The sequence below is a fragment of the Protopterus annectens genome, chromosome 2.part2 (genome assembly GCF_019279795.1).
Source record: "Protopterus annectens isolate FY-2018-M chromosome 2.part2, PAN1.0, whole genome shotgun sequence".
Taxonomy (NCBI): domain Eukaryota; kingdom Metazoa; phylum Chordata; order Ceratodontiformes; family Protopteridae; genus Protopterus; species Protopterus annectens.
Window position 1 is genome coordinate 796,024,450 of NC_056730.1, and position 26,644 is coordinate 796,051,093.

Below are 26,644 nucleotides of genomic sequence, written 5' to 3' on the forward strand. Positions count from 1 at the left end.
AGCAGAGTGCTGCCCCCCTGACATCTCAGATGCTCAGGTAAGAGACACCCTCTCCAAAGCAAAAAACACAGCATCAATGAGACCAGACGGTGTCCCGGACTGCGTCCTACATGAACTCCAAGAAGAACTAAACCCAAACATAAAACTACTGTTCAATCTCAGCCTTACTACAGGATATGTACCCAAAGAGTGGCGTACAGCAACAGCGGTCCCTCTCCACAAAGGTGGTGCCTCAACGGATCCTGGAAACTATCGCCCCATAAGCCTGACTAGCTTGGTCTGCAAAGCTATGGAAAGGATCATCATGGACCTCAAAAATAAAGATATTGGTGACCTACAGACACTGGATCCTACCCAGTTCGGCTTTGTTAAGGGCAGATCCTGCCTCTTAAACCTGGTTGATTTCTTTGAAACAGTCAACAAGGCCATTGACAAGGGGAAGGTGGTCTACACAGCCTACCTGGACCTTGCAAAAGCCTTCGATACAATACCCCACTCGGGCATTATAAATAAGCTCACCAGCTTAAATATAAACCCCTATGTCACTAGATGGGTTACAAACTGGCTCAAGGACAGAACCCAAATCATTAGAATTGCGGGAGCCATGTCAGACTCCAAACCTGTTACAAGTGGCATCCCACAAGGCTCAGTCCTGGGACCTCTCTTGTTCAGTATATATTTCTCGGAGGTACAGGCTAACACGGATGGACTGTGGCTGACCAAGTTTGCAGATGACTGCAAACTGGGCGCCATAATTGATTCTCCAGCCAACACAAGCATCCTACAAAAGGGCCTCATAGAAACAGATAACTGGTGCCAGAGCCATGGCCTCAAGCTAAATGCCAAAAAGTGTATAGTCATCCCCTTTGGCAAAAACAAAGTGCCCACAAATTACCACATAGGTGGTAATCCATTAAGTACGGAAGAAGTAATTAGGGACCTGGGGACCCAAGTTGATAGCAATCTCTCATTTGACAACCACGTGGCCAAAGTGGTTAGAAAAACATTTTATATAGCCCACCTAATCATGAAGGTTTTCACATCTAGATCAGGGGAGGTCATTGTGCCTCTTTACTCATCCCTCATCAGGCCCATAATTGAGTACAATGCCCCTTTTGGGATGTACCTTACCAGACACCTGCAGCAACTGGAAAGACCCCAAAAGTACGTCACCAAGAGGATCAAAGGGCTCAAACAGATGCCATATGTGCTTTGGCTGTAAGCAGCCCCCCACCACCACACACATCTTCCACTTTCTCTTATTCCCTTCTGTTAGCAAATAGTATCCATAACTGATCAATACTGTGTATTTGTTTATTTAAACTATACCACAGTAGCCTACTGATACAAGGTTATCCTGGTTTTCCACCTGAGAAATTAAGACAAGACTTACAGTTTCAGAGCAGTCCTTGGTCAATTGTGATTGTTCTTAACACATACCTGTCTTGCTTTGTGATTGTTTCCAGCCTCTCATACAAGAACCTTACAGGGTCTCTACCCGCTTCGCTCCCCGCCCTGCCCCCTATTCTCTCCCGCTCCCAGTGGTCCCACCTTTATTGCACTCAAACCCCTCCCATCTTTCCAATAGCCAACCACAGCGCTAACCCAACACTACCTCCTCCATATTCCCTCTACTATCACACCTCCTCAACTGACATGTACAAGCATACCTTTCCTTTGCTCACTGCATGCACTCTCCTTGCATATCTTACATCCTACCAAAGCTCCATCATTTCCCCACTCAACCACTACCACTGTACTACTACTCACACCACCACCCATGTCTCACCCATACTCAGCTCCCCTCCCACCAGCTCAAGAATCATCCCTATGCACCCCCCACATATTCTACCAACTATATTACTCAAATGTAAAGCATCCCTACAACTTAACATAGTAACACTCCCACCATACCTATTACCCACAGAGAACAATCATAAAATTTCCCTTATAAACAAACACATTCAAAAACTGAGAAAACTAATAATCTCATGCATATCAAAACTAGCCCTAAGTGGAGACATCCACTCCAACCCTGGCCTTACCATCTCCAACCCCAGTCCTCATAATCAGACTAGAAATCACAACTTCTCCCATATTACAGCCAATAGAAAACCAAGTGACTTCCTTCTACTAAGCCTAAATATTAGAAGTATATCCAACAAAGTCCATGAACTCCATGCCACCATAGACTTATACTCCCCAGATATAGTCGTCCTGACAGAAACCTGGCTAAAACCTCACATTACCAGTGAGCAAATACTCCCTACAGGTTACGGCATACTAAGAGCAGACCAGCTAAACAAAAAAGGAGGTGGTGTAGCTATAATATTTAAACAACATCTAAACATCCAGATCTTAAAATCATCAGCTCCACAAATAGGCAATGAAGAAATAATATATACCAACCTCAAAATTAACCGAAACAAAACCGTCAACATAATTGGATGCTACTTCCCACCTGGCCAAAACATCCCTCCACTAGAAAACCTCCTCAGCTGGTCTACCCACCATCTCCCCCAAGAAACTATCATCTTAGGTGATTTCAATATTGACTGGCAATCCTGTTCTGGCAACAATCCAACCCATCATGTACACCTTCATGGCTTCACCCAACTAGTCCAGTCACCAACAAGGATAAATAAAAACTCCAGCAAGCACTCTGCCCTGGATTGGATACTAGTCAGTAAGAACCCCCAGTCATATATAACAGGCTGCTTATCAGATAGCCTCAGTGATCACTCCCCAACATTCCTACTCAAAAATACCTGTACCAAGCTAAACCTGTCATCTATCGTCAAATCGTAAAAAATAAACTTTAACCCACTCACATTCATCTCATCCCTCAAAGAATGTAACTGGCATGCTCTAAAGTACCTCAGTCTAGATGACGCAGTTGAATCTTTTAATACTACCTTCCTGAACATCCTTAATTACCATGCCCCCATAAGATTTTCCAGAACAAAAGCACAACCCTCCCCATGGCTACAGAAAACCACTAAGTCAGAAATGAAAAACAGGGATAAAGCCTGGGAGCACTGGCGCAAAACCAAAACCCCTGCAGCTAGACAGAAATTCCTAGAACTACCCAATAGAGTCAAAAAGCTAATAAAACGGGACAAATTCCAATACTACCAGTCTGCCCTAGACTCCTCACAACACAGCCCCAAACAATTCTGGTCCTCCATAAACTCCATCCTCCACCCAGGTAAAGTCAGTACCCCTCCTCCTAACATCCCTCACTCCTCAGAAAATATTGCTACCTCATTCAACACACACTTCACCCAAACCATACTATCACTAGCTAAACAACACAACCCCCCTCCCCTCCAACCCACACCTTCAACTAGTAATCTCCCCACTGCCTTCTCTTTTTCTCCTGTACCTACCTCCAACATAAAAAAACTCTTAACTAAACTTAAACCCACCAAATTAGCAGCAGACAACCTCCCAAGTGAATACCTACAAATCGCAGCTGATGCTCTGGCCTACCCAGTATCCATCTTGATTAACCGATCTCTGTCAGAAAGTTACGTTGCCACATTGTGGAAAGTCTCACATATAATTCCCCTCCACAAAGGCGGACCCTCTGCAGAACTAACCAATTACCGTCCCATAGCTATTCTCTCTCCACTCTCCAAAATACTAGAGAGATGCATACACTCTCAGGTCTCACACTACCTCCTTACTAACAACCTCCTTTCCAGTACTCAGCATGGTTTCCGACCAAACCATAGCACCACCACTGCCTTACTCTCCTTTACAAACACTATCCTTGAGCATAAAAACAATGGCTAACTCTCATCTGCTACTTTCCTAGACCTATCTAAAGCATTTGACATGGTCCCACACAAACAACTTATCTCTGTCCTCAATAACCTATCCTTCTCACAATCAGTCACCAACTGGTTTCAGAGTTACCTGTCTGACTGCCAACAATCCGTTGTATGGCAGAATGACATATCTCCCCAGCTACCTGTCTCCATAGGGGTTCCCCAAGGATCCATCCTTGGACCCCTACTTTTCTCTGTTTACACCAATAATCTAGCCTCTGCCACCAAACATGGCACACTCATCCAATACGCAGATGACTCTACCATCATCTGCTCAGCCCAGTCCCTACCCAAACTGCAAAATGTCACACAGGAAGCCTTTTCCTCTGTTGAAATATGGTTATCCGATGCCCAATTAATACTCAACCCAAACAAAACTAAACTACTCATCTTCCAACCCACCAAACATACTCAAAACAACTCTCACTTTAACATCACAGCAAAAGACAACACCACTATATACCCAACTGAACACACCAAATTGCTAGGAGTGGAAATAGACAATAAACTAAAATTTGACATTCACATATCCATGACCATAAAAAAAGTCCACAAAAAACTAGAAGCATTATACAGAAATAAACAATTTCTCACCAAAGCAGCAAAGATTTCAATAGCAAATTCCCACCTTATCTCCACCCTACTTTATGCCTCTCCAGTATATACCAACCTAAGGCAATGTGATCTAAACAAGCTAGAGACCTGCTACAACAAAATCGCAAAATTCGCCACAGGGGCATCCTACCCTAGTCACCACTGTCTCTCACTTGCTGAACTGGGCTGGCTTGAACTCCCTCACCTCCTTCAGTGGTATCAAGTCTCACTCACCCACAAACTAGTAAACCATCCACTAAATGTCCCATCCCTCCAGAATCTACTCCAACCCTATTGCACCACCAGACCACTAAGATCCAGCAACAAAAATCACTTGCAGATCACTAAAGCCAATAACTCTGCTGGTGAAGCACTATTCTCTTGCACCATAGCCAAATTATGGAACTCACTCCCACCCACAATTACCTCCATACCATCATGCACCAACTTCAAAACTTTATTAAAAGCGCACCTAAAAACATGCTGGCTATGCCCTTGCAACTCCCACTCTAATATCATCCACCCCATCCAACTACTACCTTTCTTTCACCTCCACTAACTACCTTGATGATAGCAAGCTCAGATGCTCAGAAGCCTAGTACTTATTATACAGCAGGAACTTCTCATTGTTACATTTGTTAAAGCCTGTTATGTACTTCACAGATAAAGATTCTAGTTGTCTATTGATGTACTATGTTCTTCATCTGTAAATATGTTTTAAGTAATTTCTATGTTAAATTGTTAATCACTATGTAATCCAATGTAACTACTGTCTGTTTATTTTACTGTGGAGCTTTTCTCCCTGGGCCTCCGCTGAAAATGGACCCACGTCCAGTCGGACACTCCCGGTCAACAAATTTAAATAAATAAATAAATAAATAAATATGCTGCCCGGTTAAAGAATCTCCAGCTCTACTCACTGGCATACCGCCTGCTCAGAGGCGATCTGTGCCTGACATATAAAGCCATGTCCAACCCGGAATAAATGGACATGCTGCACCTCAGAAAATCCAAATCCAATCGAGCTACGAGCTCGAGAGATTTGAACCTCAGCACTGAAATAAATAGGACATGCTGGAGGGACAGATTCATAACCCAGAGGCTCACTTTACTCTGGAACAAAATCCCAGTCCAGGTTAGGCATAGTCCCTCATTGACTCTCTTCAAGAGGAATCTTGATGAGTGGATGGGAGATAGTAGGTTTACCCCGGGTATCACTTCTGTGTCACTGTTAGACAGAGGCACAGTATACTAACCTCGAAAAAGGGCATAGCAAAATTCATTTAAAATGGGTGGTGAAAGCCAAACACACTCTGGCTAGGCTTATAAATGCCCTAGGGCAGATAGCCTAGTATGAAGCTATGAACCTATGAACCTATGAGTAGAGGGGACTTGTACATGTCAAGGTTTTATATATATATATATATATATATATATATATATATATATATATATATATATATATATATAAATAACTAAAAAGGTGTACCCTGCAGTAATGTGTGAGTGTGCTACTGGCATATTTCAACTGGATTTATATCTGTGTCCAAGGTTATTGGCAACAGTAATCACTAGCCATGACAGAGTGACAACTGAGAGACATGTATCACATGCCAACTGGACAGGTGAACTCCTTGGCTACAGTCAAGGTGTCCCACAGGGCTCTGTCCTAGGCACTTACTTGTTTAGAATGTATCTTTCAGACCTTACTTTTTCATCTGAGGTGTCTACAGTCTATATGCTGATGACCTAAAATTGGGTAAACTGATTACAAGTGTTACATTTAAGGCATGTCTAAAAAATAATTTGACTAAATTGACAATTTGGGAATAGGGGAATAATATGTTGATAAATACATCAAAAACTAAGCATATGAGATTTGGGAGACATAAACTGAAAGGTGAATATTTAATACAGCACACAGTGCTTGAAACTGTAGACTCATTTAAGGACCTGAATATATGGGTAGATTCAGCTATGAGTTTTTCTAAACATATTATCCAATTGACTAATGATAGTTATAGAACTATAAGTTGTATAAAAAGATGTATAAAGTCTAGGAAATCAAACATAATGTCATTTTTTTTTGTTACATTAGACCCAAACTTGAGTATGGAATAACAATAACAACTGGAAAGAGTACAGCGGAAATATACCAAGGGCATCCATGGATGTGAAAATCTAAGTTATTATGAAAGACTAAAATATCTGAACTTGTAGAGTGTCTCTTACAGATATTTAAGAGGAGATGTGTTTCAGGTATATAGGGCATTTAGGGACAACTAACTCTGGGAATGTTTTGGGGTTATCAAAAAGTACTAGAGAATCATCGGATAACCTATGTAAAAGATTCTATAGGAATGAGAAGTGCACTAATTGGTTCTCTGACAGAGTAGCTGATGCTTGGAGCAGACTACCAAATTACATTAAGGCAACTACTAGTTTCGATATTTTTAAGAACAGCATGGACATTTATTATGGAAACAAGTGTTTTGGTATATTGGCAAGCTAGAAGGGCATTGATGTTCATGCTTGAAACATTTGTATGTATGTATGTATGTATGTATGTATTATGTATCGGAAAGAGTGCAGAGTGTATATCCCTATCCTGCTATCATTTGTAGGCATGGGGCTGGGCACTGGAACATTTGTACACAGTTTATTTAGTATACCCTTCATACAGCAAGTACAAACATTTCTTTACCTGTGAGTCCTGTCGAGAAAATATCTGTTAACACTACCTGACAGATTCTACAAATGCTCAGGATTACATGTGTGTCAATATAAACACATCTTCATACCAGTCCCTGAATCCAAACCATGGTCTGTGTGTGCAAAAATAGATAGAGTGATTATAGCAGTTTTAAGCGGGTTTGTGTAGTTTTGTGTGACTCTAAGCGATGCCAAGAGGCATTTAGTCCTGCTTAGCTTCACTTAGAACCATTTATTCCCACTTAAACATGCACTAATTCAAAAAAAAGAAAAGAAACAAGGGATGATAGGAAAGTGGTGAAATGGTAGCAAGCAGAGAAAAATTATGAACGGTAACTAGGGATTTGCAGGATGCGTGTAGGAAAGGACCATACCTCTCCATTTCTTGTGCAGCATCAGCTGTGCATGATGTGGACAATTTGGAATTTAGAGCTTCACACCTCACAGGGAGGGGTGTGGGCAACATACATTTGTTGAGTAATTCAAGAGTAAATTGATTAACACCAGTATACGTGGGGGCAAAATGGAGAGCTATGTATAGAGCATGATTTTCTGGGAGGACAGGTGTCCCTTTTTTTTAAATTGAGAATGGGATGCTGGGAAGGGTTGTAGGTAAATTTGGGGAGGTAAGTTGGGTGGGATAGGTTGTTTTACAGACAGACTAGACAGCAAAAAAGGCAGTGTATAGCACATGAGGGGGTAAACACCTTGGATGGGGAGGGTGGTTAGGAATTGTAGGGTCACGTGCTCCCAGATGGAATGAGTGGGACTGAATTTCCCACCCATGGGCAGTCACCACTGCCCCTTCATGGTGCCAAAGTTGGCTGTGCTGGGAGCTGGAACATGGGGCCAGATTCCCCCCTCAAGGTGCACCAGTCTGCCCTCAAGCTTGCGGAGACATACATCCAAATACATCTGGATGACCCTGTGCACCATACCTCTTAACTGGTGTTGGATGACAAGGTGCACTCGGTGCACACGCAAGGAGGTGATGGGCCCCATTCCCTAATGTGGTTCCACACAAGGGTGATGTAGGACCAGTTGAGGAGGCAGTTCAAGGTTGAGTCTCAGATGTGCTGGTACCTAGTGCCCTAATCAGATGAGGTGGTACAGGAGGATCCACTGGGATCTGCCGACCCAAACATGCTATTGTGTTGAGGTTTTTCAAAATGTGTTGGTTAGTCATGAACAAAACATTTCGACATTAGTTATAACCCCATGGATGGGTTTTCCAATTAACCCAGAAAAATAGAATTGGGAAATTACATGACAAACAGAACACATGCATAAATTGAATAACAGTCATTATTGTAACAGCATGCCAGTAACAGTTACAGCAACAGGCCACCTTCAAGGAATATGAACAAGGTATGTTAGTATGCAACCATTTAAATATATTTACAATAATAGAACACATGTCCTAACATTAGGTTTTGAGAACAACATACCAGTAGCATATGAATAATAATTAGTGATGCAGATAAGGGGGTGGGTGGAAGAAAAACAGTCCTTTATCAGTTGTATAGGCTTATAATTTCACAATAGTACTGCTCAATACTCAACAGGTCTGCCCTCAATTTACATCTACTTGAGGCCTATAGCTACTGTAGCACATACATACCTATTAATCTGTTGACCTGGAATGCTATGGGGCAAGCTGTGACATCTGTAGGTACATGAGTAGGAGGGGATTCGTACATGTCAAGGTTACATATATGTCTAACAAGGTGTACCCTGCATTGATGTGTGAGTGTGCTACTGGCATATTTCAACTGGATTTATATCTGTGTCCAAAGTTATTGGCAGCAGTGATCACTAGCCCTGACAGCGTGACAATTGAGAGACATGTATCAATGCCAACAGGACAGGTGAAATCCTTGGTTACAGTCAAGGTGTCCCACAGGGCTCTGTCCCAGGCCTTTACTTGTTTAGATTGTATCTTTCAGACCTTACATTTTCATCTGAGGTGTCTACAGTCTATATGCTGATGACCTAAAATTGGGTAAACTGATTACAAGTGTTACAGATAAGGCACGTCTGAAAAATAATTTGACTAAATTGACCATTTGGCCATAGGAGAATAATATGTTGATAAATACATCAAAAACTAAGCATATGAGATTTGGGAGACATAAACTGAAAGGTGAATATTTAACACAGCACACAGTGATTGAAACTGTACTCATTTAAGGACCTGGATATATGGGTAGATTCAGCTATGAGTTTTTCTAAACATATTAACCAATTGGCTAATGATAGTTATAGAACTATAGGTTGTATAAAAAGATGTATAAAGTCTAGGAAATCAAACATAATGTATTTTTTTGTTACATTAGACCCAAACTTGAGTATGAATAACAATATGGAAACCCTATATTAAAACAAGCATGAATAAACTGGAAAGAGTACAGCAGAAATATACCAAGGGCATCCATGGATGTGAAAATCTAAGTTATTTTGAAAGACTAAAATATTTGAATTGTACAGTGTCTCTTACAGATATTTAAGAGATTGTTTTCAGGTATATAGGGCATTTAGGGACAACTAACTCTGGGAATGTTTAGGGGTTATCAAAAAGTACTAGAGAATCATCAGATAACCTATGTAAAAGATTCTATAGGAATGAGAAGGGTACTAATTGGTTCTCTGATAGAGTAGCTGATGCTTGGAGCAGACTACCAAATTACATTAAGGCAAGTACTAGTTTCAATATTTTTAAGAACAGCCTGGACATTTATTATGGGAAAAAGTGTTTTGGTATATTGGCAAGCTAGAAGGGCATTAATTTTCATACTTGAAACATTTGTATGTATGTATGTATGTATGTATCAGAAAGAGTACATAGTGTATATACCTATCCTGCTATCATTTGTAGGCATGGGGCTGGGCTCTGGAACATTTGTACAGTTTTTTAGTATTCCCTTCATACAGCAATTACAAATATTTCCTTACCTGTGAGTCCTGTGGAGAAAATATCTGTTAACACTACCTGACAGATTCTACAAATGCTCAGGATTACATGTGTGTCACTATAAACACATCTTCATACCTGTCCCTGAATCCAAACCATGGTCTGTGTGTGCAAAAATTGACAACAGATATATTTATTTCTTATCATACTGAACTACTGGGGCACTGCATTCTGCTGCTTTTCTGATTTGTGCCTACAACTCGCTATGTCACACAATCTGACCTTGTAATATAAGTGCAGTGTCACAGTGTCATGTGTGATAATTAGTGAACTGTGTAGTAATACTTTGCATGCAGATGTACACATTTAACCCCTAATGTATGTGATTATGTGTGATATGTACAGACCATAGCAGTGTTTTGTTGCTGGGCAGAACAGTGGCTGAATGAGATAGAGTGATTATAGCAGTTTTAAGCAGGTTTGTGCAGTTTTGTGTGACTCTAAGCAATGCCAAGCGGCACTTAGTCCTGCTTAGCTTCACTTAGACCCGCTTATTCCCACTTAAACATGCACTAATTCAAAAAAAGAAAAGAAATAAGGGGTGGTAGGAAAGTGGTGAAATGGTAGCAAGCCAGGAAAAAAATATGAACGGTAACTAGGGATGTCCAGGATGGGTGTAGGAAAGGACCATAGATCTCCATTTCTTATGCAGCAACAGCTGTGCATGATGTAGACCATTTGGAATTTAGAGCATCACCCTTCACAGGGAGGGGTGTTGGCAACATACATTTGTTGAGTAATCCAAGGGTAAATTGATTAACACCAGTATATGTGGGGCAAAATGGAGAGCTATGTATGGGGCATGTTTTTTGGGGGGGACAGATGTCCCTTTTTTATAAAGTGAGAATGGGATGTTGGGGAAGGGTTGTATGTAAATTTGGGGAGGTAAGTTGGGTGGGAGAAGTTGCTTTTACAGACAGACATGACAGCAGACAAGGCGGTGTATGACACATGAGGGGAGTAAACACCTTGTATGGGGAGGGCGGTTAGGAATCGTAGAACTACGTGGCCCCAGATGGAAAGAGAGGGACTGAAGTCCCACCCATCGGCAGTCACCACTGCCTCTTCATGGCCCTGAAGGTGGCTCTTCTGGGGGGCTGGACAATGGGGCCCGCTTCCCCATTCAAGCTGCACCAGTCTGCCCTCATGTTGGTGGAGACATGCTATCAAATACCTCTGGATGACCCTGTGCACCATACGTCTGAACTGGTGTTGGGTGAGAGTGTCCACTCAGTGCACATGGCAAGGTGGTAATGGGCCCATCCCCTGATGTGGTTCCACCCAAGTGTGATGCAAGACCAGCTGAGGAGGCAGTTTGAGGTTGAGTCCTAGATGTGCTGGTACCTGGTGCATTGATCAGATGAGTTGGTACAGGAGGATCCGCTGGGATCTGCCTACCCAAACGTGCTATAGTGTTGAGGTTTTTCAAGGTGTATTGGTTAGTCATGAGCAAAACATTTCAACATTAGTTATAACACCATGGATGGGTTTTCCAATTAACCCAGAAAAATAGAATTGGGAAAATTAAATGACAAACAAAACACATGCATAAATGTAATAACAGTCATTATTGTAACAGCATGCCAGTAACAGTTACAGCAACTGGCCACCTTCAAGAAATATAAACAAGGTATGTTAGTATGCAACCATTTAAATATCTGAACAATAATAGAACAAATGTCCCAACATTAGGTTTTGAGAACAATATACCAGTAGTATATGAATAAGAATTATTGTCGCAGATAAGGGGTGGGTGGGAGAAAAACAATCCGTTACCAGCTGTATAGGCTTATATTTTTCACAATAGTACTGCCCAATACTCAACAGGTCTACCCTCAATTTACATCTACTATAGGCCTATAGCTACTGTAGCATGTACATACCTATTAATGTGTTGACTTGGAATGCTATGGGACAAGCTGTGACTACTGCAGGTACATGAGTAGAGGGGACTTGTTCATGTCAAGGTTATACATATATGACTAAAAATGTGTACCCTGCACTGATGTGTGAGTTTGCTACTGGCATATTTCAACTGGATTTATATCTGTGTCCAAGGTTATTGGCAACAGTGATCACCAGCCATGACAGTGTGACAATTGAGGGACATATATCACACACCAACTGGAAAGGTGAAATCCTTGGTTACAGTCAAGGTGTCCCACAGGGCTCTGTCCTAAGCCCTTACTTGTTTAGATTGTATCTTTCAGTTCTTATATTTTCATCTGAGGTGTCTACAATCTATCTGCTGATGACTTAATATTGGGTTAACTGATTACAAGTTTTACATATAAGGCATGTCTGAAAAATAATTCCACTAAATTGACCGTTTGGGCACAGGAGAATAATATGTTGATAAATACATCAAAAACTAAGCATATGAGATTTGGGAGACATGGAAATTACCGGCCCATTAGCTTGACAAGCCTTATCTGCAAAGCCATGGAGAGGATTATAATGGACCTCATAAATAAAGACATAGGGAATTTGCAGACTTTGGATCCATCCCAGTTTGGCTTTGTCAAAGGCAGATCATGCCTTCTAAACTTGGTTGACTTTTCAAACAGTCACCAAAGCCATTGATGAGGAAAGGCAGTCCATACAGCCTACCTCGAGGTATCATTGAAAAACTCATCAGCTTAAATGTTAACCCATACATCACAAGATGGGTTGCAAACTGGCTGAGTGACAGAACCCACAGGGTCAGAGTTGCTGGCGCCTTGTCAGACTCAAAGCCTGTCACAAGTGGTGTACCACAGGGCTCAGTCCGTACAAGCAAACACAGGAGGGTTATGGCTGACAAAGTTTGCAGATGACTGCAAACTCACATCTGACACAGATATCCTTCAGAAGGGTCTCACAGAAACGGATAACTGGTGCCAGAGCCATGGCCTAAAGTTAAATGCCAAAAATGCATAGTCATACCCTTCGAAAAACAAGGTTACCCCTAGCTACCAAATAGGTGGCAATCCACTGAGTACAGAAGAAGTTATCAGGGACCTGGGGACCCAGGTTGATAGTAGTCTGTCATTCGACACCCATGTAGCTAAAGTAGTTAGGAAGACCTTCTACATTGCCCACCTTATCATGAAGGGATTCTCATCTAGATCAAGGGAGGTCATAGTCTCCCTATACTCATCACTCATCAGGCCAATGATTGAGTACAATGCCCCATTCGAATGTATCTGACCCGACACTTGCAGCAGCTGGAGGCCACAAAAGTTCCTCACCAAAAGGATAAAGGGTCTCAAACATCTGTCCTATGCTGCCCGACTGAAAGAACTCCAGCTCTATTCAGTTGCTCAGAGGTGACCTTTGCCTAACATACAAGGCCATGTCAAACCCAGATTTGATGAATATGCTTCACCTCAAAAATCTAGATCTGTCAGAGCCACAAGGGCGGAGACTTAAACGGATAGATTCATCACCCAAAGACTCCCTATGCTGTGGAATAAAATCCCGGTATATGTGAGGCAGAGCACCTCGCTGGCCTTGTTCAAGAGAAATCTTGACCAATGGATGGGAGATCGCAGATATACCCCAGGGATTACCTCAGTGTCACTGCTCAACAGAGGCACAGCAAAATAATGGGTATAGTTGCAGATAGCCTAGTATGAACCTATGAACCTATGAACCTATAAACTGAAAGGTGAATATTTAATGCAGCACACAGTGATTGAAACTGTAGACTCATTTAAGGACCTGAGTACATGGGTAGATTCAGCTATGAGTTTTTCTAAACATATTATCCAATTGGCTAATGATAGTTATAGAACTATGGGTTGTATAAACAGATGTATAAAGTCTAGGAAATCAAACATTATGTAGTTTTTTTTTTGTTACATTAGACCCAAACTTGACTATGGAATAACAATATGAAAACCAAATAGGAAAACAAGCATGAATAAACTGGAAAGAGTACAGCAGAAATATACCAAGGCATCCATGGATGTGAAAATCTAAGTTATTATGAAAGACTAAAATATCTGAACTTGTACAGTGTCTTTTACAGATATTTCAAAGGAGATCTTTTTTAGGTATATTGGGCATTTAGGGACAACTACCTCTGGGAATGTTTGGGGTTATCAAATAGTGCTAGAGAATCATCAGATAACCTATGTAAAAGATTCTATAGGAATGAGAAGTGTACTAATTTGTTCTCTGACAGGGTAGCTGTTGCTTGAAACAGACTACCAAATTGCATTAAGGCAAGTACTAGTTTAGATATTTTTAAGAACAGCCTGGACATTTATTATGGGAACAAGTGTTTTGATATATTGGCAAGCTAGAAGGGCATTAATGTTCGTGCTTGAAACATTTGTATGCATGTATGTATGTATGTATGTATTGGGAAGAGTGCATAGTATATATAGCTATCCTGCTATCATTTGTAGGCATGGGGCTGGGCACTGGAACAATTGTACACAGTTTATTAGTATACTCTTCACACAGCAAGTACAAACATTTCTTTACCTGTGAGCCCGGTAAGAAAATATCTGTTAGCACTACCTGACAGTTTCTATAAATACTCAGGATTACATGTCTGTCATTATAAACACATCTTCTTACCAGTCCCTGAATCCAAACTGTGGTGTGTGTGTGTGCAAAAAGTGACAACAGATACATGTATTTCTTATCATACTGTACTACTGGGGCGCTGCTTTCTGCTGCTTTACTGATTTGTGCCTACAACTCGCTTGGAGACACATTCTGACCTTGTAATATAAGTGCAGTGTCACAGTATCATGCGTGATACTTAGTGTAATGTGTAGTAATACTTTGCATGCAGGTGTACACATTTAACCCTAGTGGATGTGATTATGTGTGATCTGTACAGACCACAGCAGCGTTTTGTTGCTGGGCAGAAAAGTGAATGAATGCGATAGAGTAATTAAAGCAGTTTTAAGCAGTTTTAAGTTGGTTTGTGCAGCTTTGTGTGACTCTAAACAATGCAATGTGGAACGTAGTCTTGGTTAGCTTCACTTAGAGCTGCTTATTCCCTCTTAAACACAAATTAATTCAAAAAAAGAAAAGAAACAAAGGGGTGATAGGAAAGTGGTGAAATGGCAAGCAGAGAAAAAAATTATGAAAGGCAACTGGTTATGTGCAGGATGGGTGTAGGAAAGGACCATAGCTGTCTATTTCTTGTGCAGCAACAGCTGGGCATGATGTGGACAATTTGAAATTTAGAGCTTTACACCTCAAACGGGGTGGATTGGGTAACATACATTTGTTGAGTAATTCAAGGGTAAATTGATTAACACCTGTATACATGGTGGCCAAATGGAGCGCTATGTATGGGTCATAATTTTTGGGCGGACAGATGCCCCTTTTTTAACATGAATATGGGGTGTTGGGTAAGGATTGTAGGCAAATTTGGGGTGGTAAGTTGTGTAGAAGAGGTTGCTTTTGCAGACAGACAAGACAGCAGACAAGGCGGTGTATGACACATGAGGTGGGTAAACACTTTGGATGGGGAGGGTGGTTAGGAATCTTAGGGCCATGTGACCCCATATGGAAAGAGTGGGACTGAAGACTCCACCCATGGGCAGTCACCAATGCCCCTTCATTGCCCAGATGGTGGCTGTGCTGGGGGCTGGACAATGGGGCCAGCTTGCCACTCAAGGTTTACCAGTCTGCCCTCAAGCTGGTGGCGACATACAGCCAAATACCTCTGGATGACCCTGTGCACCATACCTCTGAACTGGTGTTGGGTGACAGGGTCCACTCGGTGCCCGCGGCCAGGGGGTATGGGCCCCATCCGCTGATGTGGTTCCACCCAAGGGTGATGCAGGTCCAGTTGAGGAGGCAGTTTGTGGTTGAGTACAAGATGTGCAGGGACCTGGTGCTGTGATCAGATGAGATGGCACAGCAGGATACGCTGTGATCTGTCTACCCAAACGTGCTATAGTGTTGAGGTTTTTCAAGGTGTATTGGTTAGTCATGAACAAAACATTTCAACATTAGTTATAACGCCATGGATGGGTTTTCCAATTAACCAAGTAAAATAGAATTGGGAAAATTACATGGCAAACAGAACACATGCATAAATGGAATAACAGTCATTATTGTAACAGCATGCCAGTAACAGTTACAGCAACAGGCCACCTACAAGGAATATGAACAAGGTAGATTAGTATGCAACCATTTAAATATATGAACAATAATAGAACACATGTCCCAACATTAGGTTTTAAGAACAACATACCAGTGGTATATGAATAATAATTAGTGATGCAGATAAGGGGTGGGTGGGAGAAAAACAATCCGTTACCAGCTGTATAGGCTTATATTTTTCACAATAGTACTGCTCAATACTCAACAGCTCAGCCCTCAATTTGCATCTACTTGAAACCTATATCTACTATAGCATATACAGGCCTATTAATCTGTTGACCTGGAATGATATGGGGCAAGCTGTGACAGCTGCAGGTACATGATTAGCGGGGACTCGTAAATGTCAAGGTTACATATATGACTAACAAGGTGTACCCTGCACTGATGTGTGAGTGTGCTACTGGCATATTTCAACTGGATTTATATCTGTGTCCAAGGTTATTGGCAACTGTGATCACTAGCCGTGACAGCGTTACAATTGAGAGACATGTATCACACCCCAACTGGACAGGGCCTTTACTTGTTTAGATTGCATCTTTCAGAACTTACTTCTTTTTCTGAGGTGTCTACAGTCTATATGCTGATGACCTAAAATTGTGTAAACTGATTACAAGTGTTACAGATAAGGCATGTCTGAAAAACAATTTGACTAAACTGACCATTTGGGCACAGGAGAATAATATGTTTATTAAATACATCAAAAACTAAGCATAAGAGATTTGGGGGACATAAACTGAAAGGTGAATATTTAATACAACACACAGTGATTGAAACTGTAGACTTATTTAAGGACCTGGTTATATGGATGGATTCAGCTCTGACTTTTTCTAATCATATCAACCAATTGGCTAATGATAGTTATAGAATTATAGGTTGTATAAAAATATTTATAAAGTCTAGGAAATCCAACATAATGAAGTCATTGTTTTTTAGTTACATTAGACCCAAACTTGAGTATGTAAGAACAATATGGGAACCCTATAAGAAAATAAGCATGAATAAAGTGGAAAGAGTACAGTGGAAATATGCCAAGGGCATCCATGGATGTGAAAATCTAAGTTATTATGAAAGACTAAAATATGTAAACTTGTACAGTGCCTCTTACAGATATTTAAGAGTAGATCTTTTTAGGTATATTGGGCATTTAGGGACAACTACCTCTGGGAATGTTTGGGCTTATCAATTAGTGCTAGAGAATCATCAGATAACATATGTAAGGGATTTTATAGGAATGAGAAGTGTACTAATTGGTTCTCTGACAGAGTAGCTAATGCTTGGAACAGACTACAAAATTGCATTAAGTCAAGTACTAGTTTAGATATTTTTAAGAACAGCCGGGACATTTATAACGGGAACAAGTTTTGGTATATTGGCAAGCTAGAAGGGCATTAACATTCATGCTTGAAACATTTGTATGTATGTATGTATGTATGTATGTATGTATGTATGTATGTATTGGGAAGAGTGCATAGTGTATATAGCTATCCTGCTGTCATTTGTAGGCATGGGGCTGGCATTGGAACAATTGTACACAGTTTATTAGTATACCCTTCACACAGCAAGTGCAAACATTTCTTTACCTGTGAGCCCTGTGGAGAAAATATCTGTTAACACTACCTGACAGTTTCTACAGAGACTCAGGATTACATGTCTGTCACTGTAAACACATCTTCTTTCCAGTCCATGAATCCAAACCGTGGTGTGTGTGTACAGAAAGTGACAACAGATACATGTATTTCTTATCATACTAAGCTACTGGGGCACTGCTTTCTGCCGCTTTACTGATTTGTGCCTACATCTTGCTTGGTCACACATTCTGACCTTGTAATATAAGTGCAGTGTCACAGTGTCATATGTGATACATAGAGAACTGTGTAGTAATACTTTGCATGCAGGTGTACACATTTAACCCCTAGTGGATGTGATTATGTGTGATCTGTACAGACCAGAGAAGTGTTTTGTTGCTGGGCAGAAAAGTGGCTGAATGTGATAGAGTGATTAAAGCAGTTTTAAGCAGTTTTAAGTGGGTTTGTGTAGTTTTGTGTGACTCTAAACAAAGTCAAGTCGAACTTAGTTTTGCTTAGCTTCACTTAGAGCTGCTTATTCCCTCTTAAACACAAATTAATTCAAAAAAAGAAAAGAAACAAAGGGATGATAGGAAAGTGGTGAAATGGTGGCAAGCAGAGAAAAAAATTATGAAAGGCAACTGGTTATGTGCAGGATGGGTGTAGGAAAGAACCATAGCTCTCTATTTCTTGTGCATCAACAGCTGTGCATGATGTGGAAAATTTGGAATTTAGAGCTTCACACCTCACAGGGAGGGGAGTGGGCAACATACATTTGTTGAGTAATTCAAGGGTAAATTGATTAACACCTGTATACATAGGGGCAAAATGGAGAGCTATGTATGGTGCATATTTTATGGGGGGGACAGATGCCCCTTTTTTTATAAAGTGAGAATGGGGTGTTGGGTAAGGGTTGTAGGTAAATTTGGGGTGGTAAGTTGTGTAGGAGAGGTTGCTTTTGCAGATAGACAAGAGAGCAGACAAGGCAGTGTATGACACATGAGGGGGTAAACACCTTGGATGGGGAGGGTGGTTAGGAATCTTAGGGCCATGTGACACCAGATGGAAAGAGTGGGACTGAAGACCGCACCCATGGGCAGTCAACATTGCCCCTTCATGGCCCAGATGGTGGCTATGCTGGGGGTGGACAATGGGGCCAGCTTGCCGCTCAAGGTGCACCAGTCTGCCCTCAAGCTGGCGGTGACATACATCCAAATACCTCTGGATGACCCTGTGCACCATACCTCTGAACTGGTGTTGGGTGACAGGGTCCACTCGGTGCCCGCAGCCAGGGGGTATGGGCCTCATCCGTTGATGTTGTTCCACCCAAAGGTGATGCAGGACCAGTTGAGGAGGCAGTTTGAGGTTGAGTCCAAGATGTGTTGGGACCTGGTGCCATGATCTGATGAGATGGTACAGGAGGATCCGCTGTGATCTGCCTACCCAAACGTGCTATAGTGTTGAGGTTTTTCAAGGTGTATTGGTTAGTCATGAACAAAACATTTCAACATTAGTTATAACTCCATGAATGGGATTTCCAATTAACCAAAAAAAAAATAGAATTGGGAAAATTACATGGTAAACAGAACACATGCATAAATGGAATAACAGTCATTATTGCAACAGCATGCCAGTAACAGTTACAGCAACAGGCCACCTACAAGGAATATGAACAAGGTAGGTTAGTATGCAACCATTTAAATATATGAACAATAATAGAACACATGTCCCTACATTCGTTTTTGAGAACAACATACCAGTAGTATATGAATAATAATTAGTGATGCAGATAAGGGGTGCGTGGGAGAAAAACAATCCATTACCAGCTGTATAGGCTTATATTTTTCATAATAGTACTGCTCCAATACTCAACAGGTCTGCCCTCAATTTACATCTACTTGAGACCTATAGCTACTGTAGCATGTACATGCCTATTAATCTGTTGACCTGGAATGATATGGGGCAAGCTGTGACAGCTGTAGGTACATGATTAGAGGGGACTTGTACATGTCAAGATTACATATATGACTAACAAGGTGTACCCTGCACTGATGTGTGAGTGTACTATTGTCATATTTCAACTGGATTTATATCTGTGTCCAAGGATATTGGCAGCTGTGATCACTAGCCTTGACAGCGTGACAATTGAGAGACATGTATCACACCCCAACTGGACAGGTGAAATCGTTGGTTACTGTCAAGGTGTCCCACATGGCACTGTCCTAGGCCTTTACTTGTTTAGATTGTATCTTTCAGAACTTACTTCTTCATCTGAGGTGTCTACAGTCTATATGCTGATGACCTAAAATTGGGTAAACTGATTACAAGTGTTACAGATAAGGCATGTCTGAAAAATAATTTGACTAAACTAACCATTTGGGCACAGGAGAGTAATATGTTGATAAATACATCAAAAACTAAGCATATGAGATTTGGGAGACATAAACTGAAAGGTGAATATTTAATACAGCACACAGTGATTCAAACTGTAGACTCATTTAAGGACCTGGGTATATGGGTAGATTCAGCTATGAGTTTTTCTAATCATATCAACCAATTGGCTAATGATAGTTAAAGACCTACAGGTTGTATAAAAATATTTATAAAGTCTAGGAAATAAAACATAATGAAGTTGTCGTTTTTTAGTTACATTGTACCCAAACTTGAGTATGGAATAACAATATGGAAACCCTATAGGAAAACAAGCATGAATAAAGTGGAAAGAGTACAGTGGAAATATACCAAGGGCATCCATAGATGTGAAAATCTAAGTTATTATGAAAGACTAAAATATCTGAACTTGTACATTGTTTCTTACAGATATTTAAGAGGAGATCTTTTTCAGGTATATAGTGCATTTAGGGACAACTACCTCTGGGAATGTTTAGGGATATCAAAAAGTACTGGAGAATCATCAGATAACATACGTAAAGGATTCTATAGGAATAAGAAGTGTACTAATTGGTTCTCTGAAAGACTAGCTGATGCTTGGCATAGGCTACCAAATTGCATTAAGGCAAGTACTAGTTTAGATATTTTTAAGAACAGTCTGGACATTTATTATGGGAACAAGTGTTTTGGTTTATTGGCAAGCTAGAAAGGCATTAATGTTCGTGCTTGAAACATTTGTATGTATGTATGTATGTATGTATGTATTGGGAAGAGTGCATAGTGTATATAGCTAGCCTGCTATCCTTTGTAGATATGGGGCTGGGAACTGGAACATTTGTACACAGTTTATTAGTATATCCTTCATACAGCAAGTACAAACATTTCTTTACCTGTTACCCCTGTAGAGAAAATATCTGTTAACACTACCTGACAGTTTCTACAAATACTCAGGATTACACGTGTGGCACTATAAACACATCTTCGTACCAGTCCCTGAATCCAAACTGTGGTCTGTGTGTGCAAAAATTGACAACAGATATATGTATTTCTTATCGTACTGAGCTACTGGGGCACTGCTTTCTGATGCTTTACTGATTTGTGCCTACAAGTCGATTGGTCACACATTCTGACCTTGTAATATAAGTGCAGTGTCACAGTGTCATGCGTGATACTTAGTGAACTGTGTAGTAATACTTTGCTTGCAGGTGTACACATTTAACCCTAAGTGGATTTGAATACGTGTGATCTGCACAGATCATAGCAGACTGCTTGGTTGCATACCCAACCCATACACATTTGCACATCATATATTTGCAGTCTCCACCTATTACAGTAGTAACCAAACAATGTAGAAAATAGAAAAAAACACACCAAACAGCCAGTATATACATACTGGCTGTTTGGTGTGTTTTTTTCCACCTATTACAGTCTCACACTTGCCAGCATCAACATACCTACATTCAGAAATACATGTAGCTGAAATGCAAAGGTTAACACAAGACACTGCTTCAGGGAACACACTACAATACATTACACATTACTATTCAAGATTCAGATCTTAATGCAAAACATATATCACTTTTCATTGTATCTTGTTTAACAGCTCCACAAATATAGTTTAGCGTAACGACTGCCTAGCAGACAAACCACAGTGAATTCATGCTCTCATAGCCATGTTTGCTGTGAGGCACATATATACTTTTATTTCTTCAACAACAGACCAGATTAAACACAACAGTGTGTGGCGATAACTTTATTAAGGGTGACACGACACAGTGGCTTTTTACATTCTAACTTCTAAATTCAATTGTACTGCATATCATTTAGATTATGAATGTATGTCAGTTATTACTTTCACAGTAGCAAGCACAGTATACTTTATTAACATATTCATTCCTACACAGTATTACTACAGTATTGGCTTCTGTTCATCAATAGTAGCTTGTATGCTGCCTTCATCTGTATTACAGAGTACCTGGTATTAGTTACTTATATCAATGTTGGTTTAACAACACATTTATTTGGTACACTCAGAACACACTATAACTAATAGCAGTAAACAATTCCACTTTCTTATTTATTGGACTATACAGTATATATATTGAAAGTTATATCTGTACTCACCACACTGTGAGTGGAGCCTTGGCAGTCGTCCTGCATGGGCCTCCATGTTACAAGCCCTCTCCTATGCAGCTGTAGGTGGAAAACACGCAATTATGCCTACCTGTATATCAGATATTCATACTATAATCTGATAAATCACCAGTTGATATACTTACAAACTTCTGTGGCATTCTGGTCCTAAGCATCTTGGATCCTCTGAGCAAAGAGCACCCCCTTCTTCTGTCTCAGGTCATCATAATGATGATGGACCTGCTCACCAGTGCAGGGGATGCCAGTGGCATTGGTGAGCTCACGTGCCAGACTTGTATTCTGAGCCCTGGTACTGGCCTTGCAGCAGTCTGTCATCTTGGTTCTTTATAAGGAGCCCAGCCATGACCCTGGAGTCCAAAAAGCCCCAGCACTGAGCCTGAAAGTGCGCTCCTTCATCAGCACCTGCCATCGTTGCTACAGGGATCAAACTCTGACAGGTTCTGCCTGTATTCACACCTGTGTCGATTAAATAAGGCCATATTCTCACCCTTTGCCATCTCTGGACCAATTTCAAAAATGCTGAGCAAAGCTCAGCAGTGTGCAAACCTGCTAAGCTGAGTTGAGCAGTAAATCATATAAAACACTGTCCACAATAAACCATAAACAACACTGAGTTGAGCAGTGCTTAAAGTGGCAAATGCTGAGTGGTGCTTAGCGGTGCACAAATCCGCTTAGCTGAGCTGAATACTGCTTAGAATGGGTGGGACTTCTTAGCAATGCTCAAACCAGCTAAGCATTGCTAAGTATTGCTCAGACAGGTCCTGTTTAAGCATTGCTTTGCTTGGCTTAGCAGTGCTTATCAGAACTGATCTTAGGGCAAACATAATTTTCTTTAAAAAAATAGAACTGGATGTTAATTCCTCATTATTCATACATTATTATTAAGTGTATGTATTTTACTTTACATGACTTCTCCCTATGTGCTTTCATTACATTACCTTGGGTGTGACTGTACTGTATCGGACACTTGTGTTTAAATGGTGGTTTTCACCTCATATCTCCACTGACACTGGGATTCTGGACCAACTACATTACCCTGGTTAACAAATATCACTAACTACATCAAGAAATAAAACAAGATTTAATATAAAAATGCTATCCCATGTAAAAGCTGAATGGACTGTCTTGGTATTCAAACTATGCACCTACTGCACGTGAAACCATGACTCTAACCACTCAGCTAACTCGGCTGTGAAGATTTTAGCTATACATTTCTATATAGCTTCTTGATACATTTAAGCAGTGCTTAGCAAAGCACCACACCAAGCAAATCTGCTCAGCTATGCTTAAACTTTAAGGAAAACAAAAAAAAAATGAACCATTAATTAAAAATTAAACTATTACACTTCACATTAATAAATAAGTATCTGAGGACATTTTCTTTATTGTTTTAGAGCTATACAGCACTTTTACAAAGCAGGAGGTGTGTTATGGATACTGTAACTCACCCCCTACATGACATTACAGTTCACAGTATTATTTAAGGGTCCGAGGACACTTTCTTCATTTATTTAGTGCTGTACCACACCTTTATAATGCAGGGTTTGTGTTACAGATTCTGTAACACACCCGCCACATGACATTACAGTTCACAATATTATTTAAATGTCCAAGGATACTTTCTTCATCTATTTAGTGCCATACAACACTTTTACAATGCAGGGAGTGTGTTATGGACACTGTAACACATCCCCTACATGATGATTTATTTTTCATCTTCCATTTCAGTGTCTGAGGCCACTTTCTTTACTGGTAAGTGCTATATGGCACTTTGAAAGTGCAGGGGGTGTGTTACAGATCTGCAAGCACTACTATAACACAACCCCTAGCACTGAATCGGTATCTGTGTACATGGCTCCTCCTCAGTAGCTCACCCTCATTAATATGTAAAGACCATTGCTGAGAGGGAGATACGGACATAGACACCATTCACCCCATATAGGAATAACACTATTCCTACACAGAGTTTATTAAATCTGGGGGTTGGTGTAATTGCAAGGAATAGTGAGCAATATAATGCACAAAGGGGACAGGACAGATAACAATCAGCCACAGCAGATGCAAGAAATTGTCGTTTAACTTGGCATTTCAAAAATTCTTAATCACAACAGTAAACTCTGTAACTGTAGAGTAGAAGAAATAATAACATCACAAAAATGAAGATATGATCCCACGGAATAGCATGATAGCTAAAATGAGCTGATTATTGTATTTAATGATGCTGTTCTATAGTGCAAGTATTGAGCTGAATGTCATAGTCCAGGAGTTCATAGCTACTTAGCAGCTATCTGCGAAGAATGCCACTACATGTATATGCAAATAAGCTATGTGCAGATTATTTGCACTGAACATGGAAAAGTAAAGATTTCAAAAAGCATGCAAAAGCAGAAAGTATCTAAAGTGAGGCTTTAAGTACGTACAAAGTATGATATGAAGTCCGTATTACTTTTGTATATATTTAGATATTGTGAATGGAAGAAGCTATGTGGTCACACTTGAAAGACGTAAGGCAAGCGGAGATTGCACAGCTTTTATTATTTTTAAAATATTTACAAATTTAAAATGGTTTCTATGGGGGTATTCTTATGTGGGAGTCTATGTTATGTTGCCAAAATGGCATAAGAATGAATGCCATTTCAGCAACAAATAGACATCAAACTCTACAATCAGCGAAAGCTTCAAACATTTCCACTGCCTGATGGTGCTTCAGTGGAGAACCTCAGTGTTGATGATATAAGGGCCTGTGGTGACACTGTGGTCAGCATCATTTCTTACTTGTAAACAATTTTATTTTTATAAATCTTTATTGAAGTAAAAAAGAAGGTATAGGAAATGCTTGTGCATACATTGGACTACAGATTTGAAAAGTACTTATGTGTACATGGAAAGAATGATATGAAAAGTACTTATGCATACCTGGGATGGAATGATACATGAAGTGCTTATTCAAACTTCAGAAGAAATAAAGTATTGCTAGCAAGTTTTGGAGGGATTTATATTTTGCAGTCTGTTATGCTAACATAAATGGTCATATTTGTGCCTGATAATCATTTGTTTGCAATACTGTACTGAAAACTCCCTTTATTAATACCTACAGCTAATACAATCAGTTCAGGACAGAGTACATCACTTATATTCTGATATATTTACATTTGTTTGTAGTAATGTATTATAACAAAAATCAGGAATAGGTGTACAGCATCCAAATGTGCCTTTCCACACACAGAAAGTCTAAAATATCACAAAAAGGAATGACACAACCTCTCAAAGCCATGTAAATTTAATATCCACAAAGCTTTCAAGCAAAACTGCTCTTCATCAATAGCATCCTGAGTGCACTGTACTGCTTTAGTTATAATTATTTATGAATTATTTCTTCATATACATTAATGAAAACAGTTAAAGACAAAATGCCTATATACTGAGATATTTCTTATGCTTCTTTGCAGAAATGTACTGAATGCGCTGAAGTGCATCTGCTACTGACCATCTTTTATAAATTATTTCTTTATATATATATATATATATATATATATATATATATATATATATATATATATATATATATAGGGAGAGAGAGAGTTAAGAACACAATATAATGTATTACTTTATTCTAGTCTGGCTGTTCTCCTATCCTACTGACTCCCAGTATAATTTTTTTTGTCACTGGCTAGAAAGAGGCAGTATAAGACTTTTGCTTTAACATGTATTTTACTCTTTTTACTTAATATTACTGATATCACAAATACTAATATGCAAGAAATGTCATTCATTACTGTATTTGCTTACTATGGCTTTGTTTAAATATTTCTTACTATCAGAATCCTCATACTATGACAATTTTCTCTTTATTGTGAGTTCTAAATAAGTTGTTAAACTTTTATAGGTGGAAATAGCTTGTCTGTTTAATGGAATGTTTTTTAAGGCACTAAATAAATTACAATTTACTACAGCACTCAGTCTTCCTCATTACTTAGAGGTTAACAGTTTTTTGTACTTATCTTCCTCACTTATCTAGAGGAAAATAGTGATTACCCAGGCATGTCCAAGGGACAGCTCCTGGTGTTCTCTCCGTCTACCTGATGAATCTGGGCATATTGGGGCAATGTAGTAATTGCCTCGTGTATACTGACAAACCTCTCCTCCTACCACCCAACACTAAAAACTGTGAGAGATGCATTTATCTAGCCAAACTGGAAGCAGAGCTCTCTCAACCCAAGACTGAACGCTTCAATCAAGAGGAGAAGGTAAACACTTGCACCACACCACACGCATCACATAGATCCACTAAACCTACACCACCAATA